General features: G+C 40.5%; 1 long non-coding RNA gene across 1 annotated transcript; it reads left to right on the forward strand.

The window, feature by feature from the left end:
• Positions 1–7,069: 7,069 nt before the first annotated feature.
• Positions 7,070–16,123, forward strand: LOC122805876. Its single transcript, XR_006365480.1, has 3 exons — positions 7,070–7,126; positions 7,585–7,641; positions 16,050–16,123. It is a non-coding gene; the product is annotated as an uncharacterized LOC122805876 (long non-coding RNA).
• The last annotated feature ends 4,135 nt before the right edge of the window (positions 16,124–20,258 follow it).

Consider the following 20,258-nt stretch of genomic DNA (forward strand, 5'->3'; position numbering starts at 1 on the left):
TTGGTGGGAGATTCAATCACAGCTCCTAATTTGCAATCTTCTGCAAATTTAGTCAGCCAGAGGCTATTGATATTGGCTTGACTTCAGAGAAGTAAATGTCAAAAAGGAGCAGTCCTAGGATCAATTCCTGATGAACTCCGCTTGTGACTGCCCTCTTTGTAGAGGTAGACACCCCAATTCTAACTTTCTGGGCCCTGTCTGTGAGCCAGCTGGCTATCCTCTGGGTGACATAAGAGTTTGTACCTAACCTCTTAAGTTTGTCAAGAATGCAGACTGGGGGATTGTGTCAAATGCCTTGGCCAGGTCAAAGTATGCAATGTGAACCATTTTGTCCTCATCCATTGCTTTGGTGACCTTCTCAAAGAAGTCCATCGGGTTGAGTAGGCATGACCTGCCCTTGATGAAACCAAATTGGGTTGGGTCCAGTGTCTGGAGGTTTCTTATGTCATTATTTATCATGTCCATGATACTTCTTTCCATAGCTTTGCATATCAGACTAGTGAGACTTATGGATCTGTAGTTTCCATGGTCTGTAGATGGCCCACCTTTGTGCGGAGGGATAATAGTTGCTGTTCTCCATTCATGAGAAATGAAGCCTGTTTGGACAGTTAAATAGCAATTCCAGGGGGCCTGATAGATCATGTTCCATGCTATTTAGAAGGAATCTTGGGATATTGTCTGTGCTCATTGATGTAGTGTTCTTGGCCTTAAAGACAGCATTAAAGACCTGTTCCCTAGTGAAAGCAGGGGCAAGTTATAGTTCATGGTATTTCTTGATGAAACGTTGATGGGGAGAGAGGCATAAAGATGGAGCTGAATTTGTCGGCCAGTAGGTTTGCTATATCGTCTGGTTCAGTATAGGTGGCTGCATTTACAATGAGATCTGCACAATATTGTGTATTGTCTTTGAGGTTGTCTACATAGCTGAAAAATGCCTTGTGGTCGTCCTTGGCATGGGAGGCCAAATTGACCTCAAATTTGGCTTTGGCAGACTTTGTCCTCTGAATTGCTTGTTTAGTTTGATGAGAATGCTTTTTTCCTGCTGGGTGCTGCACCTCCTAATTTTTGCCATGATTTTCTTTTTTTGAGTTAGTTCTGTATTTCTGTCTGGTGGGTATGGCTGCCTCTCTGCAGCTATTAACATGCTTGTATAGGGTTTCTGAGAACAGTTCTGTATAGGCAGTAGTGTTCTCAGGATTTATGGGGGCCTGAAATTTTGCCAGGTTATCACTTAATAATAGGAAGTTAGCCTGAAAGTAGTCACTGAATATTCTAGGGTTAGCTGGGGTTCCATATTTTATTTATACTTCAGCGGAGAACCATTTTGTGATCCGAGCTTACCAGAGAAGACATTACACAGGGGGTGTGCAGCACTCTCCCATATTAGTGAAGACCACATCCAGTGTGGTTGCACCCCTTGCTGGTGTACTGACAATCTGGTTCAGGGAGTTTGTGTTTACAAAATCAAAGAATCTCTGTGCCTGTACATTTGGAGTCATATATGATTCCCAGTTAACAGTGTGGTAATTAAAGTCACCCATTAATATGGTATTGGGTTGGATGGAGAGTGTTTCCAATAAGTTTAAATACATGGTATAGGTGTCCTGGGTCATAGAGGGATACATATAGCTTGCAAGGAAGTGGTACTGGAGTTTGCCCATGTTGATTTGAAGGTGGAGAAGCTGAAACTCATTGTGCTGCTTGACCAGCTTTGAGGTATATTTATTTTTGATGTAAACTGAGACACCTCCACCTTTAGTCCCTGCCTGTGTAGTAGCTGATCTAAACATGTGGAAGGCATTGTAACCTTACACTATCAATGTGCTCTCTGCAGCTTTAAACCATGTCTCAGTGACCGCACATATGTCAGCATTCTCTAGGGTGAAGAGAGCTTCTTGGTCGTAGAGTATTTTGTTTAGACTCCTAGCACTGAGCAGTAACATCTTTAGATTTTCTTGGATTTGATTTGCTTTGTCATAAGTACCTTCAGTTTGGCATTGCCTAAAAAAAGCACCATAGGAGAACACAATATTTTAGGTAATATCTGAAAGCCTAGAGGGGAGACATGCAGATCATCCCTGGCAAAGCAGCATGGTCTGTTGACCATCTCTTTCCATGCTGACAAATATTGCATCCCCTTAGAATGACACCAGAAACTGAGCCAATTATTAAAGTCAATCATCATTTGTTCATATTGTGGCATGGAATTATCCTTGGAGAGTGTAAAATGCTGCTCAATGCTAGGCTCATACCAGCCTGGGACACATATTCTGAGAGCTCCACAATGTATTTCTTCATATTGTCTAGGGGAGGGGGGGATATCTCAGGTCATTTACACCATCATGGACAATGATTGAGTCATACTGGCACTTGTGGTCTAGTGACCTAAGTGCATGTGTAATGTGGCAATTCCTGGACTTGATCAGCAACTGACCGTGACTTTCTCCTTACTCCGCCTGGTGAGATGGACATCAGTGAGTCTCACAATGGAGTCTCCAATGAATAGAATGTTGGATTCTGTGGTGGCTTGCCTTATGGGCTTAGAAGAAGAGGCTCTGTGAGATATGAATCGTGCCATCCCAAATAGAACCAAAATGCTCTCATCCAAAAAAGGAAGCCAATCTGGTGGTCCCCTGCCATAAACAAACTTTACAACAAAAGGAAGAAACTTTTGCAGAAAAGAGGAAAATCCCAGGATGCAAAAAACTCCCTTACTAGCCTCAGTAAGAAACTGAGATGCCTCATAAAATCCTCCAAAGCTAGTTACGAAAATAAAATTGCCAAAGATTCCAAAGACAACCACAAAGCATTCTATAACTATGTCAAGAATCTAAATGGCAATGCTCAGATCTGCTCTGAGCTAAAACAGAATGGCATTAAATATACTGATCCGAAGGATATTGCCAATATCCTGGCAGATCGATTCAGTGCCAACTTCACCCCCCTCTCACCCCCTAAATGGCCCATCTCAATACTGGAAGATTGCCAAATTCCAGTAATAACGGCCACACAGGTACAAAACGCACTCTCTAAAGCCAAGAATATAGCATCCATGGGACCAGATGACATCCTGGGCTGTGTACTACATGAACTACAATATGAACTGGCACCTCACCTAAGTGTCATGTTTAATCGTAGCCTCATCTCAGGTTTCGTGCCCACTGAGTGGCGCAGAGCTACAGTTATCCCAATCCACAAGGGGGGATCCACCTTGGATCCTGGAAACTACCGTCCCATCAGTCTGACAAGCCTTATCTGCAAGGCCATGGAGCGTATTATCATGGAACTTATAAACAAAGACATTGGCAACCTTCAAACACTGGACCCCACCCAGTTTGGATTTGTAAAGGGCCGATCTTGTCTCCTGAACCTGATTGACTTCTTTGAATCAGTCTCCAGAGCCATGGACAAGGGTAAGGTGGTCCACACAGCCTATCTAGACCTTGCCAAGGCCATTGACACCATCCCCCACTCTGGAATCATAGATAAACTTACTAAGTTGGGCATTAATCCCTATGTCACCCAATGGGTTGCTAAATGGCTTACTGATAGAACCCACACTGTAAAAGTAGCCGACTCCAAATCCAGCTCCAGGCAAGTGACAAGTGGAGTACCTCAGGGTTCAGTCCTGGGGCCGCTCTTGTTTGGCATCTACTTCTCTGAAGTACAGGTCAACACTAAGGGACTCTGGCTAACAAAGTTTGCAGATGACTGCAAACTGGGAGCCATTATTGAATCCCCAAATTATGTGGATACTCTACAAAAGGGCCTTACAGAAACAGATGCTTGGTGCCAGAGCCATGGGCTCAAGCTCAATGCCAAGAAATGTACTGTTATCCCCTTTGGGATAAAGCATGTATCCATGAATTACCATATAGGTGGCAGTACACTAAACACAGAAAGTGTGATAAGAGACTTAGGGATACAAGTGGACAGTGGTCTCACCTTCGATAACCACATCGCCACAACAGTCCGGAAATCCTTCTATGTGGCACACCTCATCACGAAGGGCTTTTCATCTAGAAAAAAGGAGGTCATTGTCCCACTGTACTCATCCCTCATTAGACCCATTATAGAATACAACGCCCCATTTGGTATGTACCTTTCAAGACATCTGCAACAACTGGAAAGGCCTCAGAAATACCTCACTAAAAGAATCACAGGCCTAAAGCAGATGCCCTACACTGACCGCCTTAAAAAACTCCAGCTATACTCTGTCACATATCGTCTACTCAGAGGCGATCTCTGCTTAACATACAAGGCCATGTCAAACCCAGAGCTGTTGGACATGCTACACTTAAAGAAATCCCAATCCCTCAGAGCTACACGCTCCAGGGATCTAAACCTTGTCATCACAATAAACAAAACATGCTGGAGGGATAGGTTCCTGACCCAGAGACTCCTTAGACTCTGGAATAGATTGCCCATACATGTCAAGCAGAGTGCCTCTTTGGATCTTTTCAAGAGGAACCTTGATGATTGGATGGGAGAAAGGAAATTCACCCCAGGGATCACGTCAGTCGCCCTGCTAGACAGGGGTCCAGGAAATTAAATAATGTGGGAAGAAATAGCCAGGGAATTGTTATGGCTAGGCTTGTATAGGCCCTAGGGCTGATAGCCTAGTACCAACCTATGAACCAACCTATGAACCTATATGGGTATATGTGTTGATATTGGTGTTGTTTTGACAGAGTGCTTTTGGGGTGCTGAGGGTGTTTGTTATGTGTCTTTGGAGTTTAGGTATGTTGCATTTAAGTGTCTCAGTGGAGAAAAGCTCAGCATATGTGGGTCTATGTGTCTGCTTTGAATTGGGTGTGATGGGTGCAGTGTACTACGAACAACCTTATTGGCATTAGGAGTGCTTTTATGTAAGAACTTTGCTTCCAGTGCCGTTATGTAAATGCATCTCTCACATACCATATCAGTTTGTTTGAGCATTAGCTGGTTGCCAGTAAACATGAGGCAATTTCTACATTGCCTCAGGATGCCCATATCCACCAAGCTGGTAATGGAAATAGTGGGAAAGTTCATTTCCATGGCAACAGTCCTTTTTTTTATTGATTAGACAGTTGCAGTGAGAATATAAAGTAATATCAGGAGTACCTGGTTTTCTGCTCTGGGAGGCAGTACTTGTGACTGCAAACTAGTTGTCCTGTGTGCAACTAGGTATTGGTGAAATTTTAATGGTGCCTTTACAGAAAAAAATGTCAGCTCAGAGTGTCTGTGGCTATACAGGGCACTGCCAAATACTTGAGGGGAAACTAATAAGTAGAGCCTGATGATTTACAGATAAAGTATTTACACAGATATTCTGAAGTTAGAAGTGAATTAAGCAGCACTTACTGAAAAGAAAGAATCATCTGAATGGCTACTGCCTGACTACTACTAGTGTTGGTCTCACCACAGCTTCACTCTGCTGGGATACAATGCTCCTTTGCTTCTTCTCTCACCAGAAGCAAAACAGTAGCACTAATCCTAAGATGAGAAGCAGGCCACAGCCTGTTTCATGATCCACAGTCTTGTCCCAGATGATGCAAGGGTGTGTGGGTTTGTTGTAGCCTTTTCCTGGTAGAAGCCCTGAATATCAAACAGACCAATCAGGAAGGTTAAGCACAGACTCTCACTTCCCAACCAAAAAGAGTCAGAAATCTATGCAGTCTGCTCCTTCTCTCACCAGGAGCAAAATGTAAGCAAAAATTCCAAACTGGCACTATGAAGCAGTTATCAGGTATTCTGGTGATCAGCAGTCCCCAGGAAAAAATGTCCCTGTACTCCTTCTCTCACCAGGGGGAAAACAGAAGCACTAATCCCAAGATGACTGATGAGAGGCAGAATGTGGGCTCTCCAGTAATTGGTGGTCTTGGAGCAGATGTTGCAGATTTTAAAGGTAAGATGGAAAAATGGTATATTATCCTAAGATCTTCAGTGTGCAGTAAGCAGTAAGATATGAAAAAGGGGGTAACTTAAGCTTCAGTTATCTAAGTGGAGAGCCACTCATTTTAAAAGAGTAAGATAGATTGGAAGGGGTGGGCACTTGGTATTCTCGTTCTATGGAATACAGTGGGATGGACAATAAATTTGAATAGATGAAGAGAAGTGATTTTACAAAATGATAATTTTGTGCTTACAATAGCCAATGAATGAGGAGAGAGAGAGGAGGAGATATACCGTCAAATTAACATAAGGGGCTGTCAACTAGAAAGACAATTGAGTTTAAAAATGCAACAACACCGGGTGGGAGGGTGAAGAAAAACTTAATTTCTGTATGACTCACAAGAGGCACAGCTGTGGTCTCTTTCCTAGTGTAAATATGCAATTAAAATCAGAATCCAAGTAAAACACAGTGCAAAGAAAATGAGTCACAATATGCAAAACAGAAGAAGGCAATAAAGCAACACAAAATAATAAAAAGCAAAAACAAGCTAACCTTTCCCTCACAGCAAGTTTCTAGTGAAGATCAATGCCGTGGGTGGTTACAACAGATCCAGGAAGCCTCTCACTGACATTGCTGTAACATGATCCTCCATGCAGACAGACTTCCCCCACTATGAGAGGATGAGGAATGCCATTGGAGTTGAGTGACCCTTTCCTCCCCTGGATGAAATAATGGTGTTCCTGACTTGACATCATACCACCAGTCAGAATCATCAGATATTCCAGGGAGGTATTGAAACAGGTGTTCCAGGATGTACAGGTATGTTCTAACTTCCAAACCAGTGCAGCATGTACCATTTTTCATTAAGGAACTGTATTTCACAATTATTATTGTATTGTTATATTTTTGTTCCAGTAGCAAAATTACACAGTGCACTTGGAAAAACACCTGATGTGGATGTGCAACATAAGTGTTACAGCCTGTTATATTACCAACAAAGTACATACATACATAACACTCCCAGCAATGTGTGATTGTTTTTTTTTTTTGCTGCATAGGTCCCTCAACATCTGCACAGCAGCAATGTCATGTGTCTCCACATACTGTTAATATTATCCATAGGTTTCTGTGCCACTGTCTCCTATCATAACTGTGGAGTATACTCACATGTTGGTGTTTTTGTGCCATTTTAATCTACAGATACACCTTCACAAGACATGGGCCTTGAAGCTGCATGTACAGACAGACCAGGTAAGATTGTTTATCTTGTTGATATGATGCAACACCTTTTAGCACACATGATCTAAGATATTCATGTTGCCTTGTTCCATGCACAGGTACATCTGGGCAACATGTGCACCATTTGTCATGTAAGTGTCTCCATATGATGTTAATGTGAGCCATATTTGTTCTGTGTAGCTCCAGTTATGACTGTGGAGCATGCTCACATATTGATGTTTGTGTGCCTTGTTATACTACAGGATCCGTATTGCAAAATATTTGTTTACCAAATGAGACATTCTTGGTAAGACAGTGTATCTGTTTGTTACATTTCACTACTGTTCACCTGCCTTGGATACCTGCAATCTGCAGATTATCCTTGCCTATCCAGAATGTGTCTGTACCATCCCCTGTGTGTTATATTTCAGATGGAATGCTACATGATGTTTAGCATGTGCTTAATAATGTTTTTATGTCTATCTTTTCAGATGACCGTTGCATTTCAACTGTCACCTCTGGAGAAGAGTCACAAGAGGACATGTCAGGTAAGTTTTAGCATTTGTATTACCCTCATCTGTCATATTTGTTTGATATGTAATGTACATTTCAACTCTGTTATATAGAGCCCCTGAACCACCCACAGACGCAACGTCCTGGTAAGTCCATATCATCATTATCATTGTAGTCATATAGTTGTTGTATTTCATTACTAAAATGCATCAATTGATTTCTGTGAAGGTATGCAACGTGTCATTTGTCTCTTCTTGCAGCATGTCCACTGCCTGTCTTCTCCAGTAGCCCGTTCATTGACCCTGAGGTGGGATATAATGTGCCTAACTATGAAAGCATGGCCCATGGCACATAGGCTAATAATTTCTTTTCTATTGTCCGCCCCAAAAGGTGATAGCCATGTGGGTCATGGTGTAATTTCAAATATGGAGGATAATGTAGCCAGACATTCTGATGATGTGGGGACATCAGATGGACATGATGATGACCATGACCCACTGTCCCATGTAGAGTCTGGTAGTGATGGTGACTCTTCTCCATGACAGATTGATAATGCCAGTCAGGTTACACTTGTGTGTGTAGCTGATATGCATGGACATGTGTCAAAGGGTGCCTGCCTACTATTACAGGTGAATGAATGTTAACAGTGATGTCATGGATCTGACTTGCATGCACTTGTCTGTGCCACTGATCATATAGCACACCAGCTGAGTGTGTTACATGAAGGTCAGGACTGCAGACATGGACAGGTCATGGTAACTTTGGCTGCAAATCATGATAGTGTGTTATCTGTTGCATGCTCTGTTGAAAGCATTGTTACAGTGATGCAAAAGCAGTGCTATAGTACTAACTAGGAGTAATGAGCCCTAACTGCACTAAGCAGATTGTCTCCAGTGGGGAGAGGTAGTTCCTCTCTCATAAGACCCACACATGGTGCTTGGGCATCACTTTCTGCACTGAATGTGCTCATACATCTGTTGCAGATCACTCAGGTGTGAGCCCAGCAGTGATGTCCAGACTGTCACATCACAGTCATGTTCCTGCCCACACTGTGTCCCAACATGCTAGTGTCACCAACACCAGCTTCTCAATAGAACACTATGGGCCTAGTGTTTCCAGACATGGCAGTCAGGACAGCGGTGTGAGCCATCAATGTGGGAAATCTAGACTGTGTTAGAGTAACACTGACAGTCGATCCAATATGTGTCCTGTTGTGTCATTCTAACCTTGGGCAATGATATCTACTGTGCTAACTGCTGACCAATTAACCTCTAGGTTTTTTTTTTTTCAAATGACTGATGCCGCAGTTTTTTTTTTTCTGATCTCTTATCTGACCTGGGTGAATGGCTTCAATTTATGATATGTAGTACATCTTTGTCATTGGTGTATGTTAACAGAGATATTGACACAGTAATGCTACATGTGGTGTCATGCTTTCATGTTTGCATCAGTTGCTAGTGGACATATAGAAGATATATATATATATATATATATAGTTTCATAGGTAGATACTAGGCTATCTGCCCTAGGGCATTTATAAGCCTAGCCAGAGTGTATTTGGCTTCCGCCTCCCTATTAGATTAGCCTACTGTGCCTCTGTAAAGTAGGTCACAGAAGGTACCCTTTTAAGATTAGTTTACTGTGCCTCTGTCTAGCAGGGACACTGGGGAGATCCCAGGGGTGAATTTGCAATTTCCCATCCACGCATCCAAATTTCGCTTGAAGAGGGTCAGCGAGGGGCTATGTCTAACATGAATTAGGATTCTATTCCAGAGTGAGGGGAGCCTCTGGGAAATTAATCTGTCCCTCCAGCATGTCCTATTTATTTTTGTGCTGAGGTTTAGGTCCCTGGAGTGTGTAGCTCTAAGGGACTTGGATTTTTTGAGGTGGAGCATGTCCATTAATTCTGGGTTTGACATGGCTTTGTACGTCAGGCATAGATCGCCTCTGAGTAGGCGGTAAGCAACTGAGTAGAGCTGGAGTTTCTTTAGTTGAGCTGCATAGGACATCTGTTTGTAGCCCATGATCCTCTTGGTGAGGTACTTTTGGGATCTCTCCAGTTGCTGCAGGTGTCGGGTAAGGTACATCCCAAAAGGGGCATTGTATTCAATTATGGGCCTGATGAGTGACGAGTAGAGGGGCACAATGACCTCTTTTGATCTGGATGCAAACCCTTTTGTGATTAGGTGGGCCACATAGAAGGATTTTCTAACCACTTTGGCAATGTGATTATCAAAGGTGAGATTACTATCTGCTTGGGTCCTCAGATCCCTTTATGTCTTCTGTATTTAGAGGGCTACCACCTATGTGGTAGTTTTGGGGACTTTGTGTTTTCCAAAGGGTATGACTATGCACTTTTTGGCATTTGGCTTGAGGCCATGGTTTTGATACCAAGTATTTTTCACAATGGTTTCTTTGACTGGGGGGGGGGGGGCAGAATGTGGATATCCAGAGTGATTAGTTTATGGTCAGATCTAACCAGTGAGGGGTTGATCTCCGGTGTGGAACACCGGTCGCCCATGTTGGTCATGACCAGGTCCAATATGTTGTCACCTCTGGTGGGGGTGTTGACAAGTTGATCCAGGGCATTTGAGTTTATAAATTCTAGGAAATGTTGGGCAAGGGAGTTAGCACTTGAGTATTTCTCCCAGTTAATGTTTGGGTAATTGAAATCAAACAATATCAGGGTGTTTGGTAGGACCTTTATGTTTCCCAGTGTTTCCAGAAATGCAGACTGGGAGTCCTGGGACATGGTGGGTGATCTGTAGCAAGCTACAATTTTAATTGCAGTTTTGCCTTTTGTTAGTTGCACGTGGATGATCTCTGAAGCATCATGCTGTGCCACTAACCTGGAGGTGTGGTTATCCTTGATGAATATAGATATGCCCCCCGCCTTTTGTATTTTGGTCCGGGTTTTGTGGCTGAAATGTATGGTATGAGTTGTAGCCTGGTAGTGCTGGGGTGCTCTCTAGAGCCTTAAACCAGGTTTCTGTTACTGCACATATATCGATTTTCTCCATGCTGAGGAGTGCCTTGAGTGCGTGCATCTTGAAGTTTAGACTTCTGGCATTGAGTAGCATTAACTTTAGTTTTTTTATCCTTGGGTTGTCTATGAAGGTGGGTTTGTCCCTTGGCCAGTATACGAAAGCCTAAGGGTGACAGGTGCAAGCCGTCCCTAGTGAAGCAACGTGGCTTGTCGAGCATATCATCCCAGGCTGACAGACACTGGATCCAACATATGGTTCTTATTTTATTGTATTAAATCTTTTTTATACTATTTGTGGAGTTTGGACAATATTTATCCCTGTTTTGGATTCTTGTAGTTGTGAGTAGATTAGCGATTATTAGCGTTCTGTGTTCGCTGCTTGCATTTTTGTATGCATCCTTGGAAGGGGATGATGGGGCTCTGTATGGCATAAATGTCTAACTCTATAGCAGATAACCACAGACATCTGCTTGTGGGAAGGAGATAACACATATGTTTTCCTTATGTTTATTGCTGAGAGGTCTAGATTCTGTTTACATCATAGCTGTGATCCCATACTTACCAAGTAATAGGCCGTCAGACCTCTTTTCTTCCATACTATGGCATCATGCACACTACAAGGGTGTATTGCCATGATATTAGTAATGAGGCTATTTGCTGCATACCACCTGACAATTGAGTGATGGCCACCCCTTTCTATTGATATATTATTCAGCATCAGGTATAGCTGGGGTTTTAACTGGGACGTGGGTGCTGTCTATTGCACCAAGAACATGGGCGAAGTTGGCTATGGCATAGAATTCTTATATGACAGTTTTTGATACATGGCTTTTGTTGGGAAGAGGATGAAAATGCAGGAGGATGCAACTGGCAGCTGTTTGGACAACCCTACATGAATCTCCCATACACCGCTGAAATGTCCCGGAGGCTAGTATACCTAGATTCAGACACACTTTTGTTTCTATCAGTATTAGGTTACCCCACAGACTAACATCATATATGTTGGGCACACATGTCCTATACACTGCCTGCTCCAGTTTCTTTCTAATCTGTATCTATCTATTATTTCCTGGTTAGAGATCTGTCCTAACTGTAGCCTGACTTGGCACCTAGCTGGCTGTCTTCTAGCATGGCTTGCAGTAAACCAGCCTGCTGTAGTGCATTAAATGCCAGATACATTATTTTTATGTATGGTTTGTGGATTCTGCAGGGTTCCATATGAATCTGTCGAATATGGTGGTGCTAAGATAAGCACATATGGCCTCCACTAAGTGCTTTCCTAAAGTTATCAGCAAAGTATTCTGTCTCATTTAAGTTGTGTTGGACATGCCCATTGTGTTCAGGAATCCAGTGGGTGTGTGCAGAGACCATAATTGTCTTATGCTGAATAAATAATAATTGGTTTTGTTTTAGCGTATGTTATAGAACTGAGTCTACCGCTGATGAGCTGGCATCTTTCTTCGGTGTGCTGTGCTGTCCACACCTTTCTTTTGGAATTTGACCTATTATGTATATTATATATCTCTGCCTTTTGACCTTATAGTTGCTTTTTTTTTTTTTTTTTAATTTGGTCCTCAATTTTTTACTTAATGGGGGTAGGTGCCATTTGGGAGTTTTACTAGGGGCACCATTTGACATAGCTACATCTTTGGACTTCAGTATATTTTATTTAATGGTCCATTCAAGTCTATGAAGGCAAATTATAGGAAACTATTTGACAGAGTACTGGAGGTTTTAAAAAAGAGGGCCATACATATGATGTGTATGGATTTGAACAATATTTTTAAGAATATGCTATATTTCAGTCTCTAAAAGTATGGCAGGCCAAAATCTGTAGGGCAGCACTGTATCCATACTCTGATTATACCATTCTGATATAAGATTATAAACTAGAAGGACAGATTCAAAAAACTCCTTTTTTTAGAGAAACCTACTCCTAAGGCATATTCTGTTACTAGATACTGTAAGGAATTCAAAATGCAGCAGCCCGATGAACCTTGGAAAAAGAATAATGCTCCAAAATGTCTTTCCAAAGTAAGTGAGATAAATATAAGTGCTCCACTTCACAGCAGATGGCAAACCATGTTACAAGACACAGAAGAAAACAACACAGGTGATGATAAACGAAGTTACAAGAGACAGGAAAAAATCAGAAGTAAAGTTAGTAAGTGTTGAAAGATCCCTCTACAACACAGGATGGGCCTATGTTTCCATACTTTTAAAAGAAACATACTGGTAGGTTTAGAAAGCATTTGATGATTGGCCTGTTTTCATAATATAAGAGACCAGCAATCGTGAATATATGAAGCAATTAATAAATGATAATTTTAATTCTAGTAGGGTATAACTGTACAAAATGTATGAAGACTTGGATATTCATTTCTTTGTATTTGTTAATGGGGGCAGAGCACTGATGTACCTGGACCTTTTTCAGACCCAGTCTGGGTAACAGACTTGATCAGAGTCACACAATAGGCAAACAGATGCTGAGAGAATCAAACTCTGAACTACAGGATAAATCTCATTTCCATCTCACAACCATAATTCTTTACAGTAACTGTGAGTAGTTTCCTACCTAGATATTTATTGGCTCCACCTTCAGGGTATTAGATTTGAAAATGTGATGAAAAAGTCTAAATCAATTTAGAAATAAAGACATGAAAAAATGCTCTTAAGATTTTGGCAGAAATTTATAAGAACAATGGTCACAACTACACCTAAGTCCTTTGCAGTAAAGCATCATGATATAGGTCAGATCACAACTTATCAAACATGGAAGAGTGTAAGAACATTTAAACCACCAAGAAATGAAATTGTAAAGATCAATGCTTTTAAAGCCTGACTATATATATCCAGTCTGAGAAATGGAATTAACTCTGGATTTAGTCAGCATAGCTGTGATGAAGTTACATTGTGATACACTTTTTTGGAGGATATCTTTGGTAATAATATTTGGATCTCTGATAATATTTGGATCTCGTGTATAATTAAATTCAAATATAACTCTATTGGTTCCAAAAAGTCTTAGTGAACAAGAAAGGAAAATTCTGCAGTTAGCTCACATAACTAACTGTTTATACTGGAATATTGGAGAAAAAACATTAGGATTTTCCTTTACAGAGATGGGGAACAATTTTGTCCATACACTTGAAATGCAGAAACGTATACAGCTCTCCTGGTTAAGAAATGATTGGCTTGCTAATGAAAAATTACCCATATGAAACCACTATCTGTATTGAAAGGTAGAAGAGGGTAGGGAAGGTCATGTTGTTTCAACAATGCTATTGCTTGTCATTGCATAATTTTAGCACTTATATGCAAGAAAAAGTTATTATTTTGTAAGAGGAATTGTGCAAGTTTTGAAATTAAAAGCTGTGAAAAATGAAATTATGACAGATTATGATCCATTGGTTTATAATGCACACACATGAAGAAGTTAAACTGAGTCTTGTTAAAACTGGATGGGTTGTCATCCTAGGTGGTGGGCAGGATAAAAGGCTTGGCAGTAGTAAAGCCAAAGGTTGACAGACTAGAAGCAGTTCACAAGGTGATGGTATAAGAGTTCTGAAGCTTAAGGGAGAAAATGTTACTATGCAATGGAATTAAACTGAATAAAAGGAGTTATTTAGAAAAAAAATATGTATCAGGACTCAGAGGACTGCTACAGCAGTGACTTCCCATCTAAAAATGTGAAGATCATAGCACGTGGCATGAAACCTCAGTCCTCTGGTGATTCCATATATACACAACAGGAAAACTATGTTATATAAACCTTTATATTGTCCCTGTAGATGCCAATAGGGTTGTCCAACATAAGCCCGTCCTTTTTGATAGAGAGGTTGCACAAGTGAGGGCAAAGGTAAGTGGAAGTAAATTAATATGAGAATGCCACCAGCACCATGAGAAAAGTAACAGGGGCAGTAGGTGCTGATTTTAGTGTCTGCTTGAACCAGATACCGTTGGGAACACTGGTTGAACTTAGCTAGGCTTGCAAGGGCCCTGGGGCCGTTAGCCTAGTAACCTACTATGATCCTATGATCCTACGAACAAATAGTTCATAATAGGAAGAAACCATACAGTAGGACAACAAAGAGCCCCCACCAATGATTTTGCCAACATTTTGGCACAGAATTTACTCAGATTGGTTGGCAACTAGCAACTGTAAAGGGAGAGAAGAAAGCAGTATTAAAAATGGTAAAATTCAGTTCACAAGAGCCGTTCGACTTTTCCCAGCCATCAGCATGGCAAATATGGAAGCAGTGGGTTGTGATCTTTAGAATTGCAGCCAAATTAGACAAGGAAGTCCACAAGGGTTAGGCAAACTCTTTTCTTTATGTTATTGGCAAGAGTTTTTGAACCTATTTTATCCATTATATAAGAGGCTGTAACAACAAAGCTAGAAAAGAAAACATGAAATAGTATGCCTCCATAAATGTGTTCCGAGTTGGAGGTGAGTCTGTAAAAGCATTTGTGAATTACTTGCATGAATTTACAGAATTTTGTGAGTTTGGTAGCACTAAAGAAGAGCAAATAACAAGCAGAGCTGTCATTGCCATTAGCATTGCAAACAGTTACAGCTTCAGCCAAATTTAACATTAGATATTTAATGCAGAGGATTAAGGCTTTTATGAACTATTTCCTCTGGTAAAAGCTTCAAGTCCCTCAACCTTCATTTACCTATTGTGTGACTTTGAGCTTGGTCATTAAGTTAACTATTCAGAACCTAACAACCAGACAAGCCATGCTCTACGACCAGCAGACACATTGCCTGACAGTGACTTGTTACCCAAAAGTAACATTTTGCCTAGAAGAGACATATTGAAGGACAGATACACTCTAGATACACTCTAACCAGTACTGATTTTTCACAAATGTTCACAACCTGTGGCAACTACTTTATGAGGACATGAAATAAATGCTTCCTGCCAGGTGCCAAAACCTGCAAAGGTTGTAAAACACACAAAAAAGAGAGAGAATGATTAAGGAACTGTAACAGGTACGTGTATTTATAAACAGCAAATACCTAAATATTTTCTATTTTAGTGGAGACATAAATATACAAGGGGGAGGATGATGTAGTAATATCAGATCAATGTGAAGATCTGTATGACGATCTATGCGGTCTGTGTTAGATTGATCATGCCTGTATTTAAGCATATAAGCACAGGAGAGTATTTAAGCTAGCAGCCATACAGTCAACTGCAAAAGATGTGCTTTATTTTATGTTATGTATTTGTGTGTACAACTGGATAGAAAATAAATGAGACAATCTATGCATGCTAAGTCTGATTTTCCATATGTTTAGTATCCTGAAATATGGTACACAGCATACCAGCATTCTAACTGGGAAAAAAGGCAACTTTTGTTATTTTGAATTACCTTTAAAACAAGTTAATTGTATTATTTAATTTTGTGTGCCTGTTCCTTTAATTTGTTTTCTTTCTCTGTCTCTTACAGCTTATTGCTTGGTGAAATTTGGGAAGTGGAAACTGACTTATGGGAGCGAGACAATGCATGAATGAAGACTATTTAAAGTTTTGTTTGGTTTTATTCTGCAGTCTGTAATTTAATAAGAAAGTCATAGACTAAATCTGTTTTCATCAAATCTGCTATTACATTTCATATTTATTTTCTGCTGTGTGTGGCTTACCAAAGGACCAGAACTTCAGAGTTAAAGTCTTATCTATGATTTGTCAGTCACCTCACTAACAAATCTATTTGATTCTTCTCCCAAAATCAGATTCTTTCTCAGCCTGTCAAATAGAGTCTTAGATTCATAGATTATTACTAGGCCAACAACCCAGGGGGCTTTCTATCCCTGGCCAAGTTTTCCCAAAATAATAATAACGTCCTAAATGGATACAAGACATCAAGGATCAGGCATTTATAAGCTACCCTGTCGATAAAGAACATGGGTTCCAGACCCAGTGTAAATTTCCTATTCTCCATCCACTGGTCTACGTTGTACTTAAACAGGGTAATAGACAAACTCAGCTTCACATGGATGGGAAGCCTGTTCCACAGGAGGGGCAACCTCTGGGACATATATCTGCCTCTCCAGCATGTTCTGTTTAAGTCAGAGACAAAAATTCAGGTCCCTATACCTTGTATTTCTGGTATTGTTTCACTTACAAATATGCAGGAGATTCATGTGTTGGGTTTGCGTATACCTTGTAAGGCAGGCATAGATCACCCCTCAGCAATCTGTAGGAGACAGAGAAGAAGAAAAGGGCTTTAAGGCACTCTATATAAGACAGGTTTGTTATGCCTTGTATTCTTTTTTTAAGGAACCTCTTAGGGCACTCCAGTTGCTGCATATGCCTGGTCAGGTACATGCTGAAGGGATCATTGTACTCTATGATTGGTCTGATAAGGACAGAGTACAGTGGCATAATGACCTCTTTAGACCTAGATGCCATGCCCTTACTTATAAGTTGCATGTGATGGTCGGAGGTAATACTGTCTTTGTGCGTACCCAGATCCCTGACCACTGGGTCAACTCTTAGGGGCGTATTATCAACATGGTAATTAGCTGGGATGGTTGACTTCCCCAAGGGTATAATTATGCATTTCTTAACACTGAGTTTAAGACCGTGGCTTTGGCACTATTTGTTAGTCAGAAATAGGCCTTCTTGAAAAATACTAATGTCTGCAGGGGAATTGATGATAACTCCCAGGTTGCAATCATCTGCAAACTTAGTCAGCCATAAATCTTCAGCATTTACTTCCATTTCAGAAATAGATGCCAAAAAGGAGTGGGCCCAATACAGAGCCCTAGGGGACTCAACCAGTGACTGGCTTCTTGGTGAAGGTGGCCTTGCCTATTTTGACCTCCTGGGTCCTATCAGTGAGCCAGATGGCTATCTGGTAGGTGATAAAGGGATTTATGCCTAATTAGCGAGCTTGTCTATAATGCCTGAATGGGGTATTGTATCAAAAGCCTTGGCCAGGTCAAGTTAGGCTGTGTGCACAGTCTTGCCTTCATCCAGTGCTTTGGTGGCCATCTCAGAAAAGACCACCAGATTTAATAGGTATGATCTTCCTTTAACAAAGCTGAACTGTGATGGGACCAGCACTTGCAGGTTACCAATGTCCTTATTTATCATGATGATTCTTTCCATGGCCTTACATATGAGGCTGGTCAGACTTATGGGCCTGTAGTTACCTGGATTAGTGGTTAGACCTCCTTCATGCAGGGGAATGTAGCCATCTTCCCTTCCTTGGGCACAAAACCTGACTGTAGGCTCCAGTTGAAAATTGATTGAAGTGGATCAGAGATGTCATGTTTCATGCTATTTATTAAGCATCCCAGGATGTTATCGGGGTCCACTGATGCAGTGTTTTTGGCCTTGGAAAGTCCCTTGATGACCTGTAATGGTTGGGGGGGTGGATTGTGGTATGCATTAATTCATTTGGACTATTTGAGAGCAGTAGGGGTAGAAATTTGAGCTGAACCTGTCAGCCAAATGGTTGGCAATGGCCTCTGGTTCAGTGTGGGAGATGACAATAAGTTCTACGCATTGTTGCATATTTCCCCTGAGGTTACATACATAGCTGCAGAAAGCTTTGTCATTGTCCTTTATCTGAGAAGCTATTTTTTTTTTCAGATGTAGCCTTTGAAGTATTATTAACCTTCTTACCTGTCTGTTTAGTCTGGTCAGGGGGCTTTTCATATGTATGGCTTCTTTCTCCTACACTTGACCAAGATTTTTTTTCTTTTGTTGTATAACCGATTGATATTGTGATTCTACTAGTGTGGCATGCCTTTTGAATTTGTCTTAGTCTTAATACAAGTGGGCACAGCTCACTCTGTACAGTTATATCAATATGGATGTATAGAGATTTTGTAAACAGCTTAGCATATGCTATGGCGTTTACTGGGTTTTGTGAGTGCTTGGAATTTAACCACAGTGTTGCTTAAGAGAGATAGATTAGCATTGGAATAGTTCCTAAAGGTTTTTGGTTTCGCTAGAGCCTGGATTTAATTTTTATTTCCAGAAATACTGCCTTATGGTCAGATCTGATGAGTGAAAACATTACATTGGGTGAGAAATATTGCCCCCCCCCCCATATTCATGAGTGTGACATCCAGTTACTATCTCATTGGACTGCCACCAATAATGTGACATCCCACACTTAAAACCCAGGTCAGTAATTAAGGAGCCTCAATTCTCACTACTGACTCTAGTCATACCTTTCAACTTTTAGAACAAGAAATCTGGACAAAGTCATAAATAAAACTGGGACAAAGGCCTAAAAATAGGGACAATTTTTAAATATTGCTCTTACAAACTTAGAAAGTTGATAGCATAACAGGTTTTGCATTGCCATGAATTTTCTGAATTGTATGAAGTATGAAACTCAAATATCTATCATTGTTTTCTAACTTCAGTATTTATTGATTTGCCACTAATTTGCCAGAAGTCCACAGTTTTATGAAAAAACAGACCAAAAATATGAGGCAAAAATCTGGGCATTCTGCAAAAATATGTACAGTTGAATTGCATGACTCAAATGTGAGAGCATCACTGAAAACACCATGGCACAGAGCACACAAGTAAAATTCCACAATTTCCGTTAAGAGCACAACAGGAACATGCTCTATTTCCTGGGACTGGACTATATACCTCTGTCCATCCCAAATGTATTTCCTTTTTATACACTTCAGTGCAATGTGTTTCAGTTTAAGACTTCTGACTCACTCACACTCAAAATAAATTCAAATCTCACACATTCAAACACTTATGGTAAGCCAGACACAGATTTCCAGCTGTGTTCCCTCCCCAATACAAATGGTAAATGCTCCCACCAGAGTCAAACAGGTCTACACACCTTTCAAAGGGTAATCAATTATTAAAGATTAAATATTAAAATAAATGATAGCTATGTCCAGAAGCAGCCAGACATTCAAGGTGACCTGGGGAGTATCAAACAGGTATAAACAATCTCTAAACTCTAAAGAATACACTGATTATCCAGTCACAATGTAAAGTAATGAAAAACATTTAATAAGAAGAAAAAATATTATTAAAAAAATGTAAATCAATAACTTTCAATAAACACCAGAATTTAATCACCAGAAATGTAAAATTAAACTGTAGGATAAAAGTCCATCATTTTAGAAAAACTCTATAAAAATAACTAAACTTTCCTAATCTAACTACGGAATACTGTCCCTAATATAATCTAAAACATAACAGCAAGGCAAAGGCAGGTTTACAATTTTTGGTGAGTCCTTTTTCGGGTGTCCACTGCACAGCATTGTAACTGACTGCAACTCTTAACTAACTGCTCTTCAACTGACTTCAGCAGTGTCTTTTAAAGTCCAGATGAACAGCCTCAACTGTCTTATTTTAAAAATAACAATCAGCTGTTTGAAAAAGTTATTTTTCCTGTCAATCATCTGTTCAAATAATCACCATTGCAACCAGGAACATTTTAATGACATCACAGGCTGAGCAGCTGATTCTCCACAGACAGTTTGTGCTTTAGAATTTCCCTCACAGGCATGCAATTAGAAATGTATCAAAATACTGACATATTCTTTAAACATTTTGTATAAACAGGGAAATACTCAACATTTTAAAAACGTCTTTACATTTTCACAATTAAACATGCTGGCATACAAGAATATACACAAATCTCCTGCCAGACATGCTAACACAG

The sequence above is a fragment of the Protopterus annectens genome, chromosome 7.part0 (assembly GCF_019279795.1).
Source record: "Protopterus annectens isolate FY-2018-M chromosome 7.part0, PAN1.0, whole genome shotgun sequence".
Classification (NCBI taxonomy): domain Eukaryota; kingdom Metazoa; phylum Chordata; order Ceratodontiformes; family Protopteridae; genus Protopterus; species Protopterus annectens.